The 23,527-nt window shown below is 44.7% G+C and overlaps 1 long non-coding RNA gene across 1 annotated transcript; it reads left to right on the top strand.

Annotated features, from left to right (window-relative positions):
* Nucleotides 1–7,824: 7,824 nt before the first annotated feature.
* LOC149859679 (uncharacterized) lies at nt 7,825–12,274 on the top strand. Its single transcript, XR_016443641.1, has 3 exons — nt 7,825–7,903; nt 8,452–8,768; nt 11,058–12,274. It is a non-coding gene; the product is annotated as an uncharacterized LOC149859679 (long non-coding RNA).
* The last annotated feature ends 11,253 nt before the right edge of the window (nt 12,275–23,527 follow it).

Raw genomic sequence — 23,527 nt, forward strand, 5'->3', positions numbered from 1 at the left:
AGGGATGACGAGGTCGAACGGTCACAAACTCCTGCAAGACCGTTTCAGGCTGGACATAAGGAAGAATTTCTTTACTGTCCGAGCCCCCAAGGTCTGGAACAGTCTGCCAGTGGAGGTGGTTCAAGTGCCTACATTGAACACCTTCAAGAGTAAATTGGATGCTTATCTTGCTGGGATCCTATGACCCCAGCTGACTTCCTGCCCTTTGGGCAGGGGGCTGGACTCGATGATCTCCCGAGGTCCCTTCCAGCCCTAATGTCTATGTCTATGAAATCTATGAAGTTATCCTCCCCCTCTATGCGGCACTGGTCAGGTCATAGCTGGAGTATCGCATCCAGTTCTATGCACAGAGGGATGTGGACAACATGGAGAGGGTCCAGAGGAGGGCCACTCGCATGATCGGGGCAGCAGGGCAGGCCCTACGAGGAGAGGCTAAGGGACCTGAACCTGTTCAGCCTCCACAAGAGAAGGCCAAGCAGGGATCTAGTGGCTGTTACAAACTAGTCAGAGGGGGAGTCCCTGTTCCCCCGAGCACTACCAGGAGAGACTAGAAATAATGGTCACAAGCTGGCAGAGGGTAGGTTCAGACTAGATATCAGGAGGTGCTACTTCACTGTCAGGGCAGCCAGGATCTGGAACCAACTTCCAAGCAAAGTGGTACTGGCTCCTACCCTGGGGGTCTTTAAGAGGAGGCTAGACAAACACCTTGCTGGGGTCGTTTGACCCCAGTACCCTTTCCTGCCATGGCAGGGGATCAGACTTGATGATCTGCTGAGGTCCCTTCTAACCCTACCAACTATGAAACATAGGGACATAAAAACACAAAATAAACCATCACACACCATGAATAACATCATATGTCCAACACAACATCTTTACTTCTTGCTGTCAATTCCTTTATAAAAAGAAAGGCTCTGTGACAGTTCTGTTTGGGTACCTTTGATGCTGCTGCTGATGTTACTGATGTTGAGCCAGCTAAGTTATTTTGCCTGTCGTCACATAAAGCGGAGGACCTGGCATGAGGCTGTAGGGGAGGAGGAGGCCTCACTGGGGACACAGCTGTGTTGTGCAGAGGCCCCAGCACCAGGAGGGATGCACCTTAAAACACACACAATGTCACCCACCCACATCAGGAGCTGTCAGCAGCTTGGGGTGCAGGGCCCCAGACAACAGACTACCCCAGTGAGACACACACAGTTGTCAGGCTTTGTGGCCTGGCAGGGCCCAGCACCCAGGCCTGCACTAGATTTCAGCCCCCTGTGCCCCAAGACAGATGCAGTCACCCAAGCACCCACCCACATGACGAGTTTTCCCTGTCAGCAGCTTGGGGTGCAGTTCCCCCCAAACCCAGCCCTGCAGTTTTCAGCCCGCTGCATCTTAACATACACAGGGTAATTTGTGCATTAATGCGTTAATTTGTTTTTGCATTAATTTCTCAACGTGTGTTAATCGCTGCTGGTGTTGGGGGAAAAATAGTCCCTCTGCCATCTCTCCTTCCTGTGCTAGCAGGGGAAATGAGGCCCCTCCCCCTCACTGGTGTGTGCCTGCTTGTGCTACTGGGGGAAAAGCAGCCCTTCTTCCCTCGCTGCTGGTGACATACACACACACACACACACACACACGCATACATCCTGGGAGCAGACTCAGCACCTAGATGCAGGTAAGTGTATGGGAGGGCCAGGGGTTGGAGGGCCAGGTCTTGGGGATAGTCTAGGGTTTGTGCATATGTGTACATGTATATACATCCAAAAATATTTATAATAAATTGGGATTCTATTACTGTTTAACTGCACAATTAAAGTAGTGATTAATCGCAACTATTTTTTTAAATCTTGTGATTAATTGTATTTTTTTTTAATCACACTCTAGTTATAACAAGGGATCCTGGTTTTCTCTGATTAAAAATTGCAAATTTTCTGATTAAAAAAAACAGATCAAAAACGGGGAGGGAGCATGTCCCTATGCCCGTTCCCAGAAGCTGGGCTGGGAGATGAGGGCAGGGCTGCCCCTCTGCAGGCTACGCACATGCCAGCTGGCCTGATGGGGGTGGTTTGTACATAGTGGCCAACACTGCAACTTTTCTGTTGTGCCCCGCACTGCCTTCCCGTGGCCAGCTGCACAGCTTTGCAGGCAAGTGGCATGGGGCACAGCAGTGGTGGTGCAGTGGTGACCACCACTTGTCAGCTGCACACGTGCCGCCCAACTGGCTGGCTGGTGGGGGAAGGAGCGTGGGGCTCACACGCAGCAGCCGCCACTTCACCACTGCTTGTGCCCCATGACCGGCTTCACAGCTCCACGGTAGTGCAAGGTGGTAGCTGTGATGGCTGCGTGCCGGCCAGGGGGCAGGGTAGCCTTGCATGTGGCAGCCGCCACTACTGCTGCTTGCCTGTGGAGCCATGGCTGTGCAAAAGCAACCACAGCACGTAAGCCCCCCACCCGCGAGCATGGCTCTGAAGACAAGCAGCAGCGGTGGTGCAAGGTGGTGGTGGCCGCAGTGTGTGAAATCCCCCACCCCTGCCAGCCAGCCAGGTGACACACAACCACCACTATCACCAAGCCGCACCACCACTGCCACTTGTCTAAGGAACTGTGACTGCATCGACTGCAGCCGCCACCACATTACTGCTGCTGCTCCTCAGCCAGGTGCACAGCTCCATAGGCACTGATCTGTGGCAGTGTAGGCTGGTGGCAGTGGCGGATGGATGCCAGCTGGCGGGGGTGGGGGGAAGGTGTCACATGCAGCGGCTGCCACCGTGGGCACGGGTCCATAGGCAAGTGGCAGAAGTGACAGCTGTCACATGCAAGCCCCCCACCATTCCTGGTTGGTACACAGCCACCACAGCCACCACCCCTAAGTGCCATGGAGCTATGCCCACAGAGCCCTGCTGCCAGCCATGGGGTGGCAGCAGTGGTGCAGTGGTGGCCACTGCATGTAAGCCACCCCTGCCCCCCTCCACCAGCCAGCCAGCCAGCTGCACATGAGCAGCCCACATGCAGTGGCCACCATCATACTGCCACTGCTGCAACCTGTGCCACTTGCCCACAGAGCCATGTGGCCAGCCAGGGGAAGGCAGCATGGGGCATGGTAACAGTGGTGTGATGGTGACTACCGTGTGCAAACTCCCCCGGCCGGCAAGCACATCTGCAGCTCACAGAGGGGCACCCATGCCCTTACCCCCCGACCATGCTCCTGGGAGCGGGCTGAGATTGGGGGCAAGGAGGCAATGCGGTTAAGTTAAATATTGCAGTCTTCTCTTTAGATACTTGATTATATTAGCCAAATATCTATCTATTTCCTTGCTACCTCCTGATACAAACCTAGATTCAAGCTTCAAATCTAAAATATGCTTATGTTTGCTTTACAAATAACCAGCAACAGAATTTTGCTCCATAAAGCAAAGTATCAGTGAGTTCACTAACAGGAAATGTTTCATTTTTGTTGTTGCAATGGGATGTGCAATTATTCAAGAGTAACACAATTTACACAGAAGCAATTTCCTATCCAGCAGTGCAAATATGGACATGAACCTGAAACAATATACTGTGTTATGAAAGATCAAGGAACTGAAGCTCTGATTTTTCTTGGAATTAGTAGTGAGAAAAAGGCAAACGTGCTTAATGCACATACCTTACTTATCTGACCAAATGCTTGCTCCTGGGGTGTTCTTTGATTGGTATTATATGATCTAATTGTTAATGAGGATCTCCTGGCAAAAAAAAAAGTATCAAAGGATTCAGTTACATTTTGCACTTAAAACTGACTTGAGGGACTGCACTTAATTTGTATATTATTTACATATATTTTATTGGCATGTATATTATGTGTCATTTGGGGATAATTTTAATAAAATACTTTTAGCTTCTGAAATTGGGGTGGATAAAGAACTACATTCGTATCTGATAATGAATGGACAAATGAAGTACAGTCAAATAACCCTAGGGCCAGTCACCCTAACTGCAACTCTATCCTGCAGTGCTAAGTGTAAATAGCATACAAGCCTTTTCATTCATTACTGTGTACACAATCAGCTGGGATTTGGTATGTTGCTGATCTACTCTCTCACCAAAGGCCAGAGAAGGAGGAAGAAAGGCTTTTTCTGACAGTGTCCCTCTGTTGTGGTAAGCAGATAATTGGGGTCTTATAAGCTAGTAACTACTTCTAAGGAACCATACACTAAATACTGGCACACTGCTTGAGGTGGCCTAAGGAGCTGAGATCTTTTCAGAGGAAGCAATTAGAGCTGAGACTCAAAAGAACAAGGACAATATCTGCTTGAGGTTAAATCAGTAAGAGCAGAGCCTAGACAAAGAACTTGGCTGAGAGCCCCCATCCCCAGCACTAGAGCAGTGTTCACCTGTGGTGGTACAGGTAGCAGAGCCCCCAGAGTTTGCCTCAGTCTCCTAACCAAGACACTGGCCTGCTTGCCCTAGAAATCCTTAAAGCTGGGACAAAAAAAATTGTGAGTGAGTACAACTAGGAGAAGAAATAGCAGCCAGTTGCTCATAAGTCATTCACAGGTGTGGGAGGAGGACTGGGTTCAGGACTATTGCCAAGAGATTCTTAGGTAGATTCACCTGCTGATAATTTGTTATTTACATTTTCTTAAGATGCTGTTTCAACTTTGTAGTTCACTTTTTAAGAAAATCCTGTTTGGTTAACCCACTAGACTCATTGCTTTTGAATGGGGAATAGATTAGTGGCCTGAAGGAATAAAAATGTATGATACAAAAGGAATAGCAAATAGAAAATAAAATATAAAACAAACCAGAAATACAAAGAGAATAAGAAGATAAAAGAGCTCTTCTTCTGAAGCCTTGATGCAGTGTGTGTGTGTGAGCTCCTCTTAGGTACTGCAGCTTACAAAGCCAGGCTAGCCAGCAGCCAGAGATGATCCGCGGCACAAGGAGCATTCTGCAGTGCTGAACAATTGACAGAGCGGCTCTTCAGTCTCTTTGCACACACACATACTCTACCGCTACAAATGGAGGTGGGGAGGTGTGACTGAGATGGGAGGATCAAGGATGAGAGTAGGGTGCAAGCCTGTTCTTCTTTCTCTCCATATGGCTGTTGCAGACTGCATTCGTGAGAGCATCTGCAGTAAAAACAGGTGCTCTGTGTGAAGAAAAGCAGGAAGCTTCTGGAGGTACAGAAGAATCAAAATCAGCAAACTTCTGAATAGTTGGATACATACTGCAGGTAACAGAGGTAAAGGGGGAAATAGCTTGATTGTCTGCATTCCAGCATAGGTGAATATTCTCCTACAACCATGTAGCTAAGATAAGACTAGTCATGTTCCTGCTCCAGGGTGTAAACTGATATAGCTGGAGTTTGGACATAGCATTCCACAGCTTCCTGGGGGTGAAATTAGTTCACCAAGTTAAGCTTGCATAACTGTGAAGTATGGAGCTGTCTGTGCTGCTGCATGTCAAGGAGCACACTTCTAAACCACCTTATCCAGAGGAGGGAACATTAGATCCCAAAATCTCACTGCATACAGGAAACAAAGGGACTGCACTGATGCTCTATGGCCCAGATGGGAAAAGGGATTATATTCCCAAACCTATAAGAACACAAGCAAAACTTGGAATAGGAGCGGAGTTCAAACTTTGGCCTTAGTACAGACTGTTTCCTCCTGTCCTGTGAAAAGTCTGAAGTTCCATCAGTGCAGGTCCCTAGCAGGTGGCCTTACAATAAATCCCAATTCTCACCACCAAAACCCTGCCAGAAGTCATAAGTGAGAAAGACATATCAGAATCCTGCCTTCATTAGGATCACAACAAAAGCTACATTTTAAATATCTTCTCTCTGCTTTGAAGTTCTGTACATTTTAACTTCTGCCTATCTCTCCTCTTGCATCTCCTCCTTTCTTGGTCGTTTGTACCACCCAAAGTACATGATTTACTATTCCTAGCACTCCTCTATTAGGAAAGTATCATACAAAAGTAAGGGACTGCAAAAGGAGGTGGGGACCTCAAAAATTATTTAGCCATATACATTTCAAGTGGCTTCTACTGACTTGGGCTACTAGACCTCTCTTCTTTTTATCTTTGAGGTCATCTTAGAATATGCATCTCCCAGGGTTGTGTGTCCTGGATATTAACAGTATAAATAAAAAATAAGGTAGAAGTGTGATAAACTTCACCCATCTGCCACTGTTGCACCATCTATATTGACTACTTATAGGGTGACCATACGGACAATATGAAATCTGGGACCCTGCCTGCCTGCCTGAAAACCCACCCACCCACTCCCCCCAAGTCACTGCTACAGGCAGAAAGGAAAAGGCAGCCTGGTGCAGCTCTGCTATTACTGTTCAGGCAGCTAAAGGAGTTAATGGCCCAGTGTTCTTTACTTCACAAGTGTTAACAATCATCTCCCCTTTTTATTTGTCATTTCAAGCTAACCTATTTTAGGGCAATTTTGCTTTCTGCCAGGGCTTCTTATTTCACAGCTTGTGCCATTCTGCCTCTATGTCCCGCTCCTCAGAGGCACCCGCTGGATGCGTTTGGCCTCCAAAATCTGGGAATGTCCCAGCCAAATTACAACATATGGTCACCCTACGTACTTAGACTGTGATCATGTAGTCCAGGGGTAGGTAACCCCTGGCATGGGTGCTAGAATGTGGCATGCAAAGGCATTTTGCTTGGGACACGTGCCTCAGGGTGGACAGTGAGGACGGGGCCAAGGCTGCACTGCCACAACAAAGGTCAAGCCCTTTGCAGCTCCCCTGCCATCCACCCCGGCACACCAACATCTTACAAGTTGAGGTTGTGGGTATTTTTGGCACCATGCCCAAAAACGTTGCTGACCCCTGACTATGAAGAAAGGCATCCATGCTCACTAATCAGATCCTTTAGTTTACAAGATCTTTGGGACAGACAGCTTTATCCCATATTGGTCTGTAAACTGGCTTGCACATGGTTAGGACGACTAAAAATAGACCTGATCAAAACAGTTTTTATCAATGTTTCTAGCAATGAAAGTGACTTATACAAAATAGAAATGCCATATGAGAGAAATTCCATCTTCATTTTAAAAGGCTTGCTGTTTCACTTGGAGAGGGGAGTTAGCTGACCACTGAAAAAAATACTCAAAACTAAAATAAAACATTGTTCTAAGCAGTGGGGTTTCATACTGAGCCCAGTTGGGTGCATAAAATTGGTACAACTGCTTTGTAGCTATGTTCACGGGTGTAGTCAGCTATACTTTTCCCTTTGATGGGGGGTTTGGTCCAGTAGATCTGCATGACCCATGAAGTCACTGACATAAACCTTTCCTGTGATGTCACAGAGAAGGTTGCTATAGAAAAGGCTGTGTGAGGCATCTTGTGTGGGACTTTTAGGGACATAGGAACTGCTGCTGCTGTTGGGACATAGAAACAGCATAAGAACAGTTTTTAAAGGAAGAATGGAGAACTGAGAATGGTAGTGTGAGAGTGATGTTATAACCATTATGTTCCTAGAATTATGCACAAGGCAAGGATTTCTTTGGGCGATTTCTTTTACTGGAGCAACTGCATAGTTGGGATAGAGCTAGACAAGCTTTCGAATGCAAGGCATTGTTCAGATTAAGTATATAGGTATTTTAGGGCTCACAAAAATTTGCTTATGAACCACATTCAGGCTGCCTAAGCTTCATGCAAACCAGATTCATACATCACACACTCCACCCTTGCTGTCACAAAGAGAGACAGAGGTCCCCAGGCATTACAGAGTATACAGCTGTGTACTTTCCTCGGCTCTAATTGGTAGATACAGGGAGGCAGCTGGGCTCTGACCAGTAACCACTCAAGGACAACAATGTTAGTCTAAGAAAACTGCCTTCACAGTAGGAAAGCTTCAGGTAAGAGAAACTGAATGTGACTGTGGAGGAAAACTTCTTAGCGCTCAAGAGGCCAAGTATGTAAGTTGATTGTTACTCTGAATTAGATATGAACTTTGCCTGACTTCTGGAAAAGCAGGGCTAAGGAAGATAAGACTGTTTACTATATGTACCTGGAATTTATTAAATAATGTCTGAATAAACAAACTGTAGGAAGGGGACTTAAGAAATTAAGTCTGATAAAAAGTGGATAATTACCAGTCCAACATAAATCAGACCTTGTGCAGGTGAGTGAATCAAAATCCAACCTCTACCAGAATGCTTTCAGAAAAACCTTATGGGAAGTGCAGGGGGATATTTATGCTGAAATCCTTTTCATTGGGAAAAGGTGCTTAGGCAAAGTCACTTTTTTCCCCAGAAAATTGTATCAGCTTCAGTGTTTTCCCTTGGAAAAAAAACTATTTTTCTGCTTTGAAAAAAAATGCTTTAGAGTTTTGTTCTGGTTTTATGGGGTTTTTTGTTTTACATTATTTCACAACATATTAGTGCAATGCATGATAAATACTACTATGATTGAACTATTATAACATAAACATTATCATGAGCTATTATTTTGTTTTGTTCAATAGATGATGTGCTGCCCTGCAAACCGTTGTCTGTGATTTTTATTTAAAAAAAAAACAACCCCAAAACTTACTGTCTGTAAAGGAGTCCCATCCCCATTAACCACAACTATCAACTTTGCAAAAGAAAGGAATACAATAATTTTAAAAAATGAATATGCTGCCTTACCTACAGTTGCTCCCAGATGGACCTTCAAGTGAGGACAGCATTAGATGCTACCTGTGCTGCAATACAGTGGATGCTGTTCATTTGCTTTCAAGTACACCTGGAGCCAGCCTCTGCCATTACCTTGGATTAGATTTTGTAGTTCATGTTTAGCCAGGTAATTCATCTAAAATGAGAGATCTGATCCCACGTCCATTGTGTTGTTCCCTAAGGAAGATCTGCCTCTTGTGAGTCCACTGCTTTACTCCTGTGCATAGAAAAGTATGACTGCTCTCACTGGGTGTAAACCCACAAACCTTTGGAGGCCATTCAAAAGGACAGCAGCTGGTATGCTCTAATTTTTGTGGAAAGGAGTTGAGAAGAATTCGAATGCAGGAAACTGGCTCTGCTCTGGATGAAGACTTTTAAAGTTGGAGCTGTTTGCCGCATTTAAATCATTCTCAATTTGTGCACACGCAACTAGAAGGTTCCAGATGCTGCCCTTTTTTGAAAGGGGTTAATGGGTTCACATCCTACGGCAAGTTTCTCTGTTATTCAGTAAGATGAGAAGTTCCAAGCAGATTCCCTCTGACGCAGGGCTGTGCAAGTGGTGGTTCGTCAAGGGCTGCATGTTTGGCCCATGAGAGGTTTAGCTGGGGGACTGGGGGCTCTGGGCTCCCCCTCCCTTCTCTAGATGCTACTTCCTGCCCCTGCCCCAGAGGATGAGTGCAGGGCTCTGGGCATGCAGTGCAACAGTGAGGGGGTTGTCCATGCAGGTATACCATGCAGCAAAGTGACCCATGCAGCATATGGCCCAGGGGCCCACAACTCACTCAAACACAGTCCTTGACTGCTTGGAAGTTGGGCAGGCCTGCTCTTACCTAATGGGATCAATGGAACCTCTTGCAAAAATAGATGTGCTGGTTGTAGTGGATGAATTCGGCTTTATTTTACCACCACTTCCACTCTAGTTTCAATTGAAAACATGTTCTTATTTCTTGTTTTGGATAGCTTCTTCCTGAAAGCAGCTGCATTTTGCTGGTGGATGTTGCCGTGTGCAGTTTGTCAAGTTTGCAGAGTACTTTGGGATCCTTTTACTATGGAATATGCTATTTACATCTCAGCCTGTTATCTAAGAGGGTGGTTGCCCCCAGATAGGCATGTGCTTCAGTTTGGGGGAAACCCAGTGCTCTTTCACTAATGTGCAGTGAGACATTGGGCAAGTTGTATCCCCTCTCTGTTCTTCCTCTCTGCCCTTCATCTGTCTTGTCTAGTTAGACTGCAAACTGTTCAAAGCAGATGGCCTCTGATGGGTCATACAGTACCCAGGGATATTGTGTTGGTATCTCTAGATTTGTCTAAACTGAATACATTTTGGTCTGCTAATACTGGGCCAGCTCCATTAGTGACAAAAATTCATACAATGAGCATGTATCCCAAAAGGGGTTAATCTGCAGCTACCAGACTCTCATTCAGCTGCTGCTCCTTCCATCTTGTGGCTGTAGCAGCAGGTAGGAGCCCTGGGCTTCCTTTTTGACTTATGCTTCCTGCACATGTTCTGGGGGCAGCATATCATGCAGGAGCCCACAACTGGTACCTGCCCACATGAATGGTAGAATGGCTGCCCCCACACATAGTGGAGTGGTGAGGGGTCTTTTTTTTTTTTTAATGGCCTTTGGCCATCCTGGTGCAGTCCACACAGGGTGAAGCCCCCAGCCACTAAGAAGTCAGATAGCCTTGCTGTTGACTCATTTTTCTTTTAAATAAAAAATCCTCTGTAATGTTGTTCTGTGTAGATACATTACTTAAAATGCTGGTGAAAGCTGGTTGCCTATCAACATTACAACTCCAAACATTAAGAACAAAAAAGCTGAACTGGCATTGACAGCTCCAAGAAATGTTGTTTGCAGAAGCCATTTAGATGAGACTTTTTTGTGGTGGAGACTGGGAATTATGATGTGATTCTACACCTGGATCTGGTTGCTATGTGGGCTTGAGCAATACTTACCTTTCCCTAAGGTTGTCATAACCATTCTTCTGTTCTTGTGTATAGAATCATAAATATTTTTTATTTTGGGATGGGGAGATTATGAGGTTGTGTCCATTGCGTAAGAGGCCAGACTAGAAGTCAACCATTTTGTGTCACTAAGTTGCTCTGAGTTTGGGCAAGATGATATATAGATACTCAAAGGGCACTGAGATATCTACCCCCATCCCACCACAACACATCTGGAAAGCAGGTTTGCTACAAAAAAACGCATCCCAATCAATAAGTGAACAAAGATAGTTTTGTTCATAATTATATGACCTAACAGATGCATCTGATTTCTTGACATTTAGCCTAAATGGTCTTTTCTCTATGTTACCAATATGTTCTTATTCTAAGTAAGGGGGTCTAATGACTATAATAATAAGCACTGTGCAGGCTTTAAGGAGAAGACATCAACAGTATTTTTTTCCTTCACAGGTTCAGAATCTTTAAAATTGAAGAAATCATGGTGGAAACTGTCCTGGCACCATGGACAATATTCTTGGTCATCTTCGCTGCAGTGCTTATAATGAGCTTTTTGATGTTTCTTCCCCCTGCTGCCATTGTGATCTGGAGAATGAAGTATATGCCTCAAATATCTTTGAATGGAGCTGTATAACTAGGCCTCACGGATGATCTAATTCCATGGATCCCATCAAAGACTCTAAATAAACCAAGCTATGAAAGTGTCTCATAGATAGCAATTATTGCTTGAGATCCATCGTGAGACTGAGCTTTTCCAAAGTCTATAATTGCTGAAATCCTGCAGGATGCTGCATCTAATTAATACAAATGTAATATGGCTTCTACTACTCTACCTTCAACTTATTGGCTGGGGGCTGGTATGGCACAAGTGATAAGGTATACAGTTGATAGCCCAGGAGTCACAAGTTTAAGGCCATAGCCTCAGCACTCACAGTGCAGCCAGTCAGATTCTATTGAATCTGCAAATTCTGATAAATACTTTGTCACAAGAACATGAGAAAAGAAAGGAAAGGACCTCATTGGTTGCATTGCAGCTATCATCACTTGTTTGTTTCCTGGACTGAGTTTCTCTTTATGACCATCCCTGACAAAATATGACTAGAGAAAAGCAAGTGTATAATGCGGCGGTCTCTGACTGCCCTTAAGTAATCTGAATGCTGCTTGCCTTTTTCTACTTATGAATAGGCACTTGCAAATAGTTGCAGCAAATTGTCTTACTTTTAAAACATATGACAATTATAAAGGTCTGAGAAGTTCAAGGCAAATGGTACACACTAGGAAGTATTATTTATCACAATCTGACAAAAGCTTAAAAAGGGAGTGATGCAATAGAAAGTATATTGCGGTACTGCTGTTAATCAACCATTAGTCTTGCACCTGCATGATTTGAAAACTTGTTCGTGGTCTAGAACATTTGTTTTTCTTGTCTGCTTTTTTTGCAAATTCTAACGGTCAGAACACAAAGCTAGCCCCAGCCCTTGGCTAGAATATTGGTTTGATTTATATGCTCTGATGCCCAAATATGCCAATGTAAACACCGACTATGACAAGTTAATACAAACAGACTGCAGGTGTTTTCCCTGAAATATAGTATATGAATGTGCTGGAGGAAATAGTGAGATGTATTTAAAACTAAGGGAAATTTAAATAAACATGATTGCTTATTTGTGCGCCTGATCTCTCGCAGAATATTTTGGAAGGGAGGAAATATAAAAGCATAGCTGTGATCTTGTAAGCAAAGCAAGAGCCAGTGTTCTGTATAGGTAAAACATGTATATAAAGGGTCTTATTCTGCTTCTGTTATGCTGAATGAAGTAGGATGATTTGCGCTTACTGCTTTCTCTTACCCTACAGGAAGGGTTCCATGAGCTACATTGTAACTTGCATTCTGATGGCAATGTATGCCACTGAGCGGCAGCTGTACTGTTTCTCCTGCGAAGGTCACTAGCATGCCAATTTAATGGAGTGAAAATGTCAGTATGCTAGTGGTTTTTCAAAAAAATAATACTAAAATCAGCTTCATTCTGCACATGCTAATCCAAGCTGTTCTGGCCTGAGGCTGAATAAATCAATGAATGAAGACTAAATTTCGTTATTTTGAAATTTCTCATTTTCTGGCCAAAAAAAAAAAAAGAGAAGATAACTACACTGTAGTTTTGTTTCCTGGATTGAGTTTCTAAGTATGACCATTCTCTTTATGATCTTCCCCCTCTCTATAGTTTTTGTAGGCAGGGCTGCAAACCAGGCAGATACCTCCATCAACCTTGAATCAGAAGTCCAGAATCCTCTTCCTATACTCCCCTCTAGGGGTTCTGGTCTCTGTGCCTAGGATTGTTAATGTTTTTTTTTTTTTTAATCCAATGACCATTCTATGAACAATGGAGAAATTTGCATCTTTTGAATTCAGAGGGCAATATTTTTGTTCCTTCTATGGTGAATTAGTTTAATTCAGTATAGTACTGCCTTATAGGGCTGTGCAAAGCTTCAGACCACGATTCGGATTTGGAGGCCGAATCAGGATGTCCAGATTGGATCGCTGGCTGGTTTAGGCTTTCCAAATTGATTCGGAGCTTCTGAATCAATTCAGAAAAGATTCAGAGGGCTGTCTGTATGGGGAAACAGAAATTTAGAAGAGGGAGGAGGAGCAGGGAGGAAAAGACTGACATGTCTAGGTGGCCAGTGAGCATGATTTCTCTCTGACTGCCTTTCCAATTACAGTGTCTGGGGGAGGAACATAGAGACAGCATAAAAGCCTCTGTGTGCAGACTTGCTCTGCCTTTTGTCATTTGGTTCTGTCTGAGAAACGGCATCAGAAAGGTACTGTGCACTGCATGGCTTGCTTCATAGTCAGCAGTTGTTACTTGCTTGCTCCTTTTTTGATGTTAGAAAGGATTGGGTAAGATTTAGCTTAGCTTAGCATCTCTTAATACTATCCAGTTCATTTTTTTCAATTTATAGTTGCGCTCTCTTTTTTTTTGCAAACTTTGAAGAAAGAAAGCTCTGTGTTTTCCCTGCCAGCGTGATCCATCACTCTGCAGGGAGGCATACAGATTGCACACACACACACTTATAATATACAGACATACAAGAAGAAAAATCAGATATTTGTAGAAAAGAGTCAGATTATATATAGTAGTTATTAGTTATTAATATTATTATAGTTAGTTTACATAAAGACTAAAGACAACACAGAAGTCAGATTCAGACTGAGACTAACACAGAACTCAGGGTTTTAGAAGAAGGAGATGTATCATTTTAAGTGTAGATTACAACACAGAAGAAGAACAGGAAGTACAGTAGTAGAAGTCAAACATTCACATTAATAGATCACAGAAGAAGACACCATATATAGTTATTAATAATCACAGCAGAGTCCAGTGCATGCATGCAACACAGAGGGAATAAAACACACAACATGAAAGGAGTGACACACACGCACCTTTTGCAGCACAGGAAAGATAAGGTCTTCTGGCAGGTACTGGAAAAGCAGGTTCCAGGTCTTCTGGCAGTGAAGGGAGAGGGGGTAAGGGGAGAGCTACAGCTGCAAGTCCCGACCCCCCAAAACATAGATGCATTCTCTTCCCAAGCAACCGTGATGCTTCTGCTGCCAGTGGAAGCAAGGCGGTGGGAGCAGTGTCTGCACTTGACATCCCTGTATCTGCACTTCCTCCCCTCAGTTCAGAAATAGGCACCAGCAGCAGAATCACTGTCTTCTCCACCCCAATGTCATCTCTTAGCGTGAGCCTCCCACTGCCAAAGCTGGAGCTGGAGCTGGAACCAAGGGTGCTGAGCACCCTGGCTCAAGGAATTCTGGGGACCAAGGGGGAATCAGAGTTTGTGCTCCACACCCCTCAAGTTTCCCTGAGACCCAAGTCTCTTCCAGAAAGCAGCACCTCGGAGGAGGCTGAGGTTGTGGAGGCAAGTGGCTCAGCTGAGGTAGCACTTCCTGCTGTTCAGCCTCAGCCTGCTGAGAAGACGGAAAAGGCAGGATCCTCACCCTCAACCCAGAAGTGGAGGAGTCGTGTAGTGTGGGATCACTCTGAGGTGGCAGATGATCCCAGGTTTGCCATCTGCTAGCACTGCTGAAGACACATCAGCCAGGGAAAGCACATGAAACACTTTTCCAGCACAGCGATGCTGCTGCATCCAAAGAGGCACCACCCCCTTGCCCTTCTTCCTGTTCAGCCTGGCACCAGTGCAAGCATACCAAAAGGGAAGTCTCCCACTCATTCCAAAGCCCACTTCCCCCACAAAGCAGAGGCAGGCCACCCTGAACCAGTGCGGGAAAGCTACAGACAGAGCAGGGGTGAGTTGCAAAGGCGAGCAAGATCACCCAGCGCATTGGGAAGAAGCTTGCTCTGGATAGCCAGCCCTTCTCCCTAGTTGAGTGTCCAGGATTCAGGTGGCTTGTAGTACTTATGGCCCTACCTTTCAAAGTGCCTACATGTACCACCTTTGGCAGGAAGGTGGTGCCCTCCCTGTATGAGGCATGCAGAAAGTACTTCAGGGAGGAGCTGTGCAAGGCAGGGCCACAGGTAGCCTTGCACTTCACCTTGGACATCTGGAGCAGCCAGGGTGGCGATCACGCCTACCTCTCCCTCACAGGGCACTGGTGCTATCAGTCAGGCCATTGGTGGGCTCTCCTGCCAGCCGAGGTGCTGAATGAGTCCCACACAGCAAGGGGGACCATGAACCGCATGGTGCAGGAGTGGCTCATTGGGCAGACTGAGCTCACCCGCGGGTTCATGGTCACTGACAACAGGACCAATATGGTGAAGGCTGTCCATGATGCCAACTTTCTTGGCATCCACTATGTGTTACACAGGCTGCCCATCATAGTAAGTGATGCATTGGAGGGGGACAGGGCTGCTGGTGATGGCACCACCACCACTATTCCTACAAGCCAGCTGATTTCAAAATGCAGGCACGTGTTGGGCTATTTCCACTGCAGCATCAAGGGGTACACTGCCATGTTGTGTAGAGGCCCCAGCACCAGTGAGGGCGCACCTTAACACACACACAGTGTCACCCACCCAGTGTCACAAGTTTTGCCTGTTTTGCACCTATCTCTTTGACAGCTGGCAGGCTTAATGGCCACAGCAAGGCCTGGCAGGCCTGCAGTAGTTTCTCTCCCCTGCCCCTCCTGCCACACCCTAAGACAGATACAGCAGGCAGGCTTCATGGCTATAGCAGGGCCTGGCAGGCCTGCAGTAGTTCCCCCTCTCACACACCCCCATGCCCTGAGACAGACACTGTCCCACAAGCACCCATGTCACAAGTTTTGCCTGTTAGCAGCCAGAGGTGCAGAGCCCCAGAACCCCCTGCACCTTGGCAGCTGGCAGACTTCATGGCCACAGCAGCACCTAGCATCCAGGCCTGCAGTAGTTTCCCCCACCCCTGTGCCCCAAGACAGACACAGTTGCACAAGCACACATGTCAGTCATGAGCTTTGCCTGTCAGCAGCTTGAGGTGCAGTTTCCCCCAAATCTCTCCACCTATCTCTTTGACAGCTGGTAGGCTTTGTGGCCTCATCAGGGGCTACCACCCCTGCAGTTTTCACCCCACTGTGGCTTAACACACATACGTGACATGTTTTGCTTTCAGGAATTTGAGGTGCAGTTTCCCAGAAACCCCTACATTTATCTCCTTGAAGCTTGGCAGACTTCGTGCTCTCAGCAGAGGCTACAGCTCCTCCATGTTTCATCAAAATCAGACAAAAAACAACAAAGTTATATATATTTAATTGATTCTCCATTATACCCTATGGCCGAATGCCCAAATTGGCTCCAAATAGGCTCTGAAGCTTTGGCGCCTGAAGATTCAGAGCTGATTCGGCTAAATTGAAGTGGAAAACTGATTTAGAGCTCTCAATTTGGGATGAGGTGAGCACACTAGTAGGGAGGGAAAGACTGCAGCAAGACCTGGATAGGTTACAGGGGTGGGCTAACAAAAACTAGGAGGACTGGGAGGTATCGATATCTTAAGTGTTTAAGCATTGATTATACACACCCTCTAGTTAGTATCTCCTCAATCAAAGGGTGACTTTCTGGGTGAATTGGAAGTTGATAAAATATACAAGGAAAGTAGAAAATGGACTCAAATGGCAATTCACCAATATGCAATAGAAAGGGATAAAATCTAGCTGTCTTTGTATTAGTGTGCAGTTGGATGAATCAATTAATAAATTTCATAGATTTCATAGACATCAGGGCTGGAAGGGACCTCGGGAGATCATCGAGTCCAGCCCCCTGCCCAAAGGGCAGGAGGTCAGCTGGGGTCATAGGATCCCAGCAAGATAAGCATCCAATTTACTCTTGAAGGTGTTCAATGTAGGTGCTTGAACCACCTCCGATGGCAGACTGTTCCAGACCTTGGGGGCTCGGACAGTAAAGAAATTCTTCCTTATGTCCAGCCTGAAACGGTCTTGCAGGAGTTTGTGACCGTTTGACCTAGTCATCCCTTGGGGCGCTCTGGTGAACAAACGTTCCCCCAGATCCTGGTGGTCACCCCTGATAAACTTATAGGTGGCCATCAGATCACCCCTCAGCCTACGTCCAAAGAGGCATGTTTTCAGGAGAGCTTGCGGTTTGTGTACCCTGGTCTTCTAGCAGTTGGATTCATCAACCAACTGAATGTGAATAAAGGCTTTTTTTTTCCTATTCACTGGCAAGCCTGCAGGAGTGGGACTGGAAGAAGGGTCCCTAGCAGTACCAATACTGTCATCCAGTAAATAAAGATTTGGACTGTCCACTTCAGTTATTGGCCCAAAAAGCAAAGATTTTGTCTAGTTTAATATTCCAATTTAATGACAGGGTTTAAAAACTCTCACTCTTAGATACAAAGAGTAATGGCCCCTGAAATGATCACTGTGTCGCAGGTCGCAATGAAAAGAAGAGTTGTTAAACATTAAGTGTAGCCTCTGTTTGTGGCTACTGAAGATGGGCAAAAAGAAATGAAAAGAAAGAGAACACAAACACTGGGGGTGGTGTCATCAGATATGTGAACATGGTGTACTGCCAACAGAAAAGAAGTAAAACAAAGCCATCGGATTACCTGAAAAACATAGCAGGCAGCCACAAAGCTTTGTTCAGATGTCATAGTTGTTTGCATAAGTGTTCTGTTCTCAAACAGCCTCCCAAAACAAGCCAGCAACTTCTTAAAAATGGCATGGAGTTTTGTGGCCTTGGCTTCAGTTCCGTATGACCCCAAACCAAGGTTTGTCTTCTGTCTGTCATTAACTTTCTAAAGTGAGGTCAGAATGCTATGAACTTTCTGGTGGGAGATGGCTTATGCTCAGTCTACTCCATAATTCAAGATATTCTCTATTTCTACAAAACACAACCATCTGTACTGGAATGTAGAAGATACCTGGCTGAGGTGTTTGAAATTTCAGATTAGTGTGGACACCTAATTTTGAGGCATCTATCCTCCCCCAAAAGGATGCAGAACCCTAAATTTGGTCAGAGTCCTTGATACACTGCCTAGAGAGAGTTAAGTGCCCCAGAAAGGCACTCCAAAAACTTATTTATTGAGTAGGGAGGTACCTTGAGTTAGTCAAGTGGATATGCCAAGTACAGGGATGGATCTGAAATCTTCCCTCTCTCTATAGTTTTGGTGTCAGAAGAAGAGCTGCAGACACCAGACAGATACCTCTATCAACTTTGAATCAAAAATCCCACATCTTCTCCTTATCCCCTCTCTAGGGGTTGGTCTCTGTTCCCAGGATTATTAATGTTTTTTTTTTTTATCTAATGACAGTTCTATGACCAATAAAGAAACATTTTGGGGAGTAGAAATCAGAAATGCTGATCCTCAATTTCATGCTAGTGAGTTCACTGTTGGTATCTTTATTCTGGCCCAATGAATTCTTCAGTCTTTATTGCACTGTTACACACCTTCAGCAGGGGGCATAAAGAGTGCCCCACCTGGAATAGCCAATAGACTGGTGGTTAGGCCACTCTCTAGGGAGATGGCAGATGTGGATTTAACCCCCATTTAACTGAATAGAGAATTCAATCTGGTTCTGGTTCTGGGTGAGTTTGAAGCACTAGGATATAATTTTAAAGATGGGAATTTCCTTTTCTTCCCACTGCTTTGTTTAAAAAACAACCCAGAGCAAAACATATCTGCCACTGCATGTTATAAGAAACCCTATCCTCTCTATGTGCTGTGAACTGCCTACTGGATCAGTCCCCTAAGGTACCTGCTTCTGTTGCAGGTTACCTTTAAATAGGGTAATCATATGTCCCAGATTTTGGGGGCTGGTCCTGGTCAGCCAGTGAAAATTAAAACTAGCATCCTGGGTGCAGAGACAGAGTAGGGGATGGGGAAATTTCCAATGATTATATCCACATATAGTTGAAGTGGTTAAACTCACCAAAATATTTGGCTATTGAATATCATTTTAAATTTACTACTGTGTTATTAAGAAAAGTAACCTTAAGGTAGAAAGCAAAGAACTAGAGAATTTTAGGACATAGGGTAATGACTAAAAATGGCCACAAAATATTAATTGTTTTAAGGGAATAACTGTGTTCACTGTTTAAGTTACATAGATTTTTTTAATGGATTTTTCCATTACCTAATGCACTGTTATTGTTTGCTTTGCTGAGTTGCAACACAACTTCATAGGGAATGAACTTCAATAGAGTATCTCATTTTATCTTTTTTATCAAAGTCAGGCTTGACCAAACTGAGTAAATATTTTCCTTGTGCTTTCAGCAGCATAGGTTGCATCTCTAAATAGTGAGGGACAAATTTCCAAGTTGTCATGTGATCAGGCAATTACTGTAAGCTTATGCTGGCAACAGGAAACCAGGTTTAACTGAGGCTTTATGGTGCCTATGATGCCTCACTTTGTAGATAAGTTAAAAATGATAAGCTTATTGCACACAAAGCATCCTAAAAGGGATAATGGGCAATTTTTGTATAAATAAAATATTCAGAATATTTTTAAACAGCTGTATCCATTCTTCAAGCTTGTCTGTTCCATAAACATAGTGACCATCATGATGCTAATATGTTTTCATTATGGGGTGTGACAGATTTGTCAGACAAGTGCAGACTCCCAGATCCAGGACAGCCTGGCAGATGGATTGCCTCTGCCTCAGGCCTCTGAGGGTTACAGGTTCTTGGGGGCCTGGAAACCCCTGTTTCTGGACCTGCCAGGGCTACTGGTAGCTTGGGGAGTCTCAGAAACCTTTGAGAAAAAGGCAACATTCATTTAATACAATTGAGATTCCCAGTCTGTAGAAAATTTAAACAGTCTTTTGTGATTCTTTTTTGATTGGTCATCTCTAGCCTCCATTTTGACAGTGATCTGCTATCTCCTTTTCCCTCCTCTTTTGGGCCTACATTTTCCATTAAAAGTTAAATAGTTTAAGGTTTTCCACTGATCTGGACTTGGTTTCCTCATTCATGTGCTTGGTGAAGTAAGTTTTTAACCAACAAACTATTGATATTCTGAAAGCAATGATTTACATTTTCAGGAACGGTTGAGGATCCCTAACCAAGTCAGCCACTTAGGTCATGCCTATACTGCTAATTAGGATCAATCTTACAGCCACCCTGAAACCATTCCAGAACAATAATCTACACTGAAACCCCTGAGCCTGAACCCTGGTGGCATCCAGACTGGTATACTTTCAGAGTCTGAGATTGAGCCTTCTCACCCATCTTTACTTTCCATGTTCTGGGAGCACATCCAGATACTACAGGCCAAAAAAACAGAAAATCTACCAGCAGCAATCCATAACTTCCTGTCCTGATGATGCTTAAAGCGGTTCGTTTCTCTGGAGGCCACCAAAATCAGACACACACTCATTAGATGGCACAAAAGGTGTATTTGCAAATAGGGTCAGAGCAGAGTCAAAAACTCAGATTACTCTGAACCCACCAAGGAATTTTGCAGGCTGTATTTATCTTTTTCCTCCTGGGCACGTGTGCAGAAACAGGAACTCTTACAGCTCACTTCCGTTTCATACAAGCATACATGTGGTTACATCACTACATACATCGCATGTATAGTATAGTTAACTACTTAAGTATGCAGGGCGGAGAGGTAAATATGCATCAGCTAATTAAGCATGCTCAGAAACTACTATAGGTCACCAAGAGTTTAAACCCCACCCCCTTTCAAGGACACAGTCAGTTGAATTCCAGTATGTAATCTGTATGAGAAAGGCTAGGGAGAAGCTGGGGGAGAGTCTGCAATTTAGTATAAGAAAAGCTGTGGCAAGGCTGGGCAAGGAAAAAAGTCCTTGGCAGTGTTTCTTTCTTATCAGGTGCAAGATGCAAGCTGTGCATTTCTAACAATACTCCATTTCTAACACTGACTTTTTGCTATTTTGCACCAATGAAACCCAAACACAGCAGGACAATCAAGTGATTTGCAGATTGATTCTTGGAAGGATTTTGCTAGAGGAGCAAGAAACACAAAGCACAATGGCTAGCAGGCCACAAAATGAGTTATGAGGGGGGGAGGTCGGAGACTAGTTAAAGGTGATTCTAAAAGTTGCCCCTAAGTATCAGTGCAGATACACTTTTAGCTGCTTAAGCCCCATGCCCTCCACTGCCTGTCACCATGGCTTGCTTCAGTATTTGTTAGCTTAACTTGTTTCTGAGGATCCTTCTTCAGGTAATCTTCCTGATGAGGAGCCAGAACACCTAGCTTAAAGCCAGTAAATCCAGAAGGAGGTTAAACTTTACAGGTATGCAAAACAGGCTGTATTTGCTTTGAATTCAGATTTGGCCTGAATTGGGGACAGTGATTCAATTTGTTCATTTGGATCACTGTCCCTGATTTGATTCAGCTGAATTTGAATCTGAAGATTCAATGCTGCTTCATAGAAACAGCGATTTGGACAGAGTCATAGCTTTAAATGTTTTTTCTACATACCTCAAGGTAGCAGATGTGGCTCATGAACATTGCGATGGTGGGGCAGATGAAGCGTCCCACAGGAGCATGGGGTGGGGAGCCCCACATGCTCCATGATGAACACAGAAGTGGACTGTAAGTACTTCTGGTCCACTTCTGGGTCCAATGAGGAGTGCACTGGGCCCCCCCCATGCTCAGTGATCAGCTGCAGGGGGACCCCAGGTGCCCCCCAGACCTAGGAGGCACCAGTCACCGAGCCCCGGGGGGCATGGGGAGGGGCCCCAGTGCACTCCCCGACAGACCCGGAAGTGGACCGGAACGGCTTCTGGTCCATTTCTGAGTCTGTTACCAAGCACACTGGGGAACCCCCTGCTCTCCCATGGGACACTCCATCCACCCAAGCATCACAGCATTCACAAGCCCCCTGGTACCTTAAGGTACGTAGAAAGAACATTTAAAGCTGTGTCTATATCTGAATCTTGGAATCTTTCTGAATCTCTGAATCAATCTGGAGGGTTCCAATTCAATTTGGAAAGATTAAAGGGTCTCCTGATTTGATTCAGATTTGGAGATTTGGCCACCAAATCAGGCTAAATCTCTTCCAAATCAAATCAGGGTGTTAGGGTAATGATATTCGGATCTTGGGGAGCACTGGGTGTGCAGCTGAATAAAGGATTTTTCCTATGTCTCAGCAAAAGCTGCTGGTCACAAGGCTGGATGATGTATTAAAAGTAACCTCAGCAAAAGCCACAGGTCACAAGGCTGGATGATATATTAAAAGTAACTAACTTTGCTAATGCTTAAGTAAACAGATTCCTAACAAAAGGATAGGGTGTAAAGTGCATGATGTGTTGGGTAAAAATAGGATACAGACCAACGGCTATCGTTAGGGGACAAAGCAGAAGTATGGCCTTGGAGATGATGCTGAAGTCAGCAAGAAACCAGAAAGAATGAGCAAGAAACCACAATTGACCAGGAGAAGACAGGGGTCAAAGTCTTAGGCATGCACTCTTAGCAAAGAGGCATGTAAATACATGAAATGCATAGGCAACACCATGCTAAGGAAGCAAACAGTAAACAGAGGCAGAGCTTGAAAGGAGAAATGGGTGGAACCGGAGGGACACAGGCGGGGTGAATGTTAATAAGTATGAACCAAGGTTTATAAATGTGGAAAGAACTATTGTTCGGGGCTGCTCCCTGGTTTGTTGTTTTTTTGGGGGAGCTAGTCCAAAGCTGTCTCTATTATGAATAAAGCTGTTTTGAGCAATGTGTGCTGGTTTTTGGTCCCTGCTTTCTCTGGCTAATGAGTCACAGGATCCATGGGCTACTGGATTGTCAGCTCCCTAGTCGTTGGGCGCTACATGGAGTTGGAGTCTAATATCTTAGCATTAGGGACCAAAGCTTCGCACAGCCCTATTAAACGTTTAAATGCCAGAGTGTTATGAGGTTCTTGATCTAGGTCCTCCATATTAGCATTTTATCATAACATCAATGCACAGTCTGGTGAGAACCTGTTCTTACAGCTGGATGGTTAATGCCACAAACCATTCTGAGGTCTCTCTAGGGTCACCTGGTATAGCATCTGGCCTTTTAGCTCTCATTAAAAAGCACATCATTTCACCTGTGAAATGCTGATGTTCTTCCTCCTAGAGACATGTCAAAGACAAACTGAAGACATTCTCTTTACCTTTCATCATAAAGCTTTTTATTCATATGCCAATTCAACTGAATCATTTATTCTCTTAAATACAGTGTAGGAGTCTGATGCAAACATCATGGCTGTCAGTGAAGGTCAATTCCATTTCTTACATTTTGTCTGGGTCAAAACAATACATTTTCTGCATTTTAAAATTCCTTGTGCTCAAGTCTGGATATGGTTCACTGAAAAATCTATAATGAACATAAAGTCCTAAAGTCTTTCTTCCTATTGAAACAGTGCCTGAATGACCCCACTGAAATGAAGATTCACTTTGCTAGTCACATCCTCAACCCTAGAAAAATGGATTTTAATCTTTAGAGTCTACAGTCCATGAGGGCCAGATCTAGA

The sequence above is a fragment of the Crocodylus siamensis genome, chromosome 7 (genome assembly GCF_052110815.1).
Source record: "Crocodylus siamensis isolate JL-2025a chromosome 7, ASM5211081v1, whole genome shotgun sequence".
In the NCBI taxonomy this organism is placed as follows: domain Eukaryota; kingdom Metazoa; phylum Chordata; order Crocodylia; family Crocodylidae; genus Crocodylus; species Crocodylus siamensis.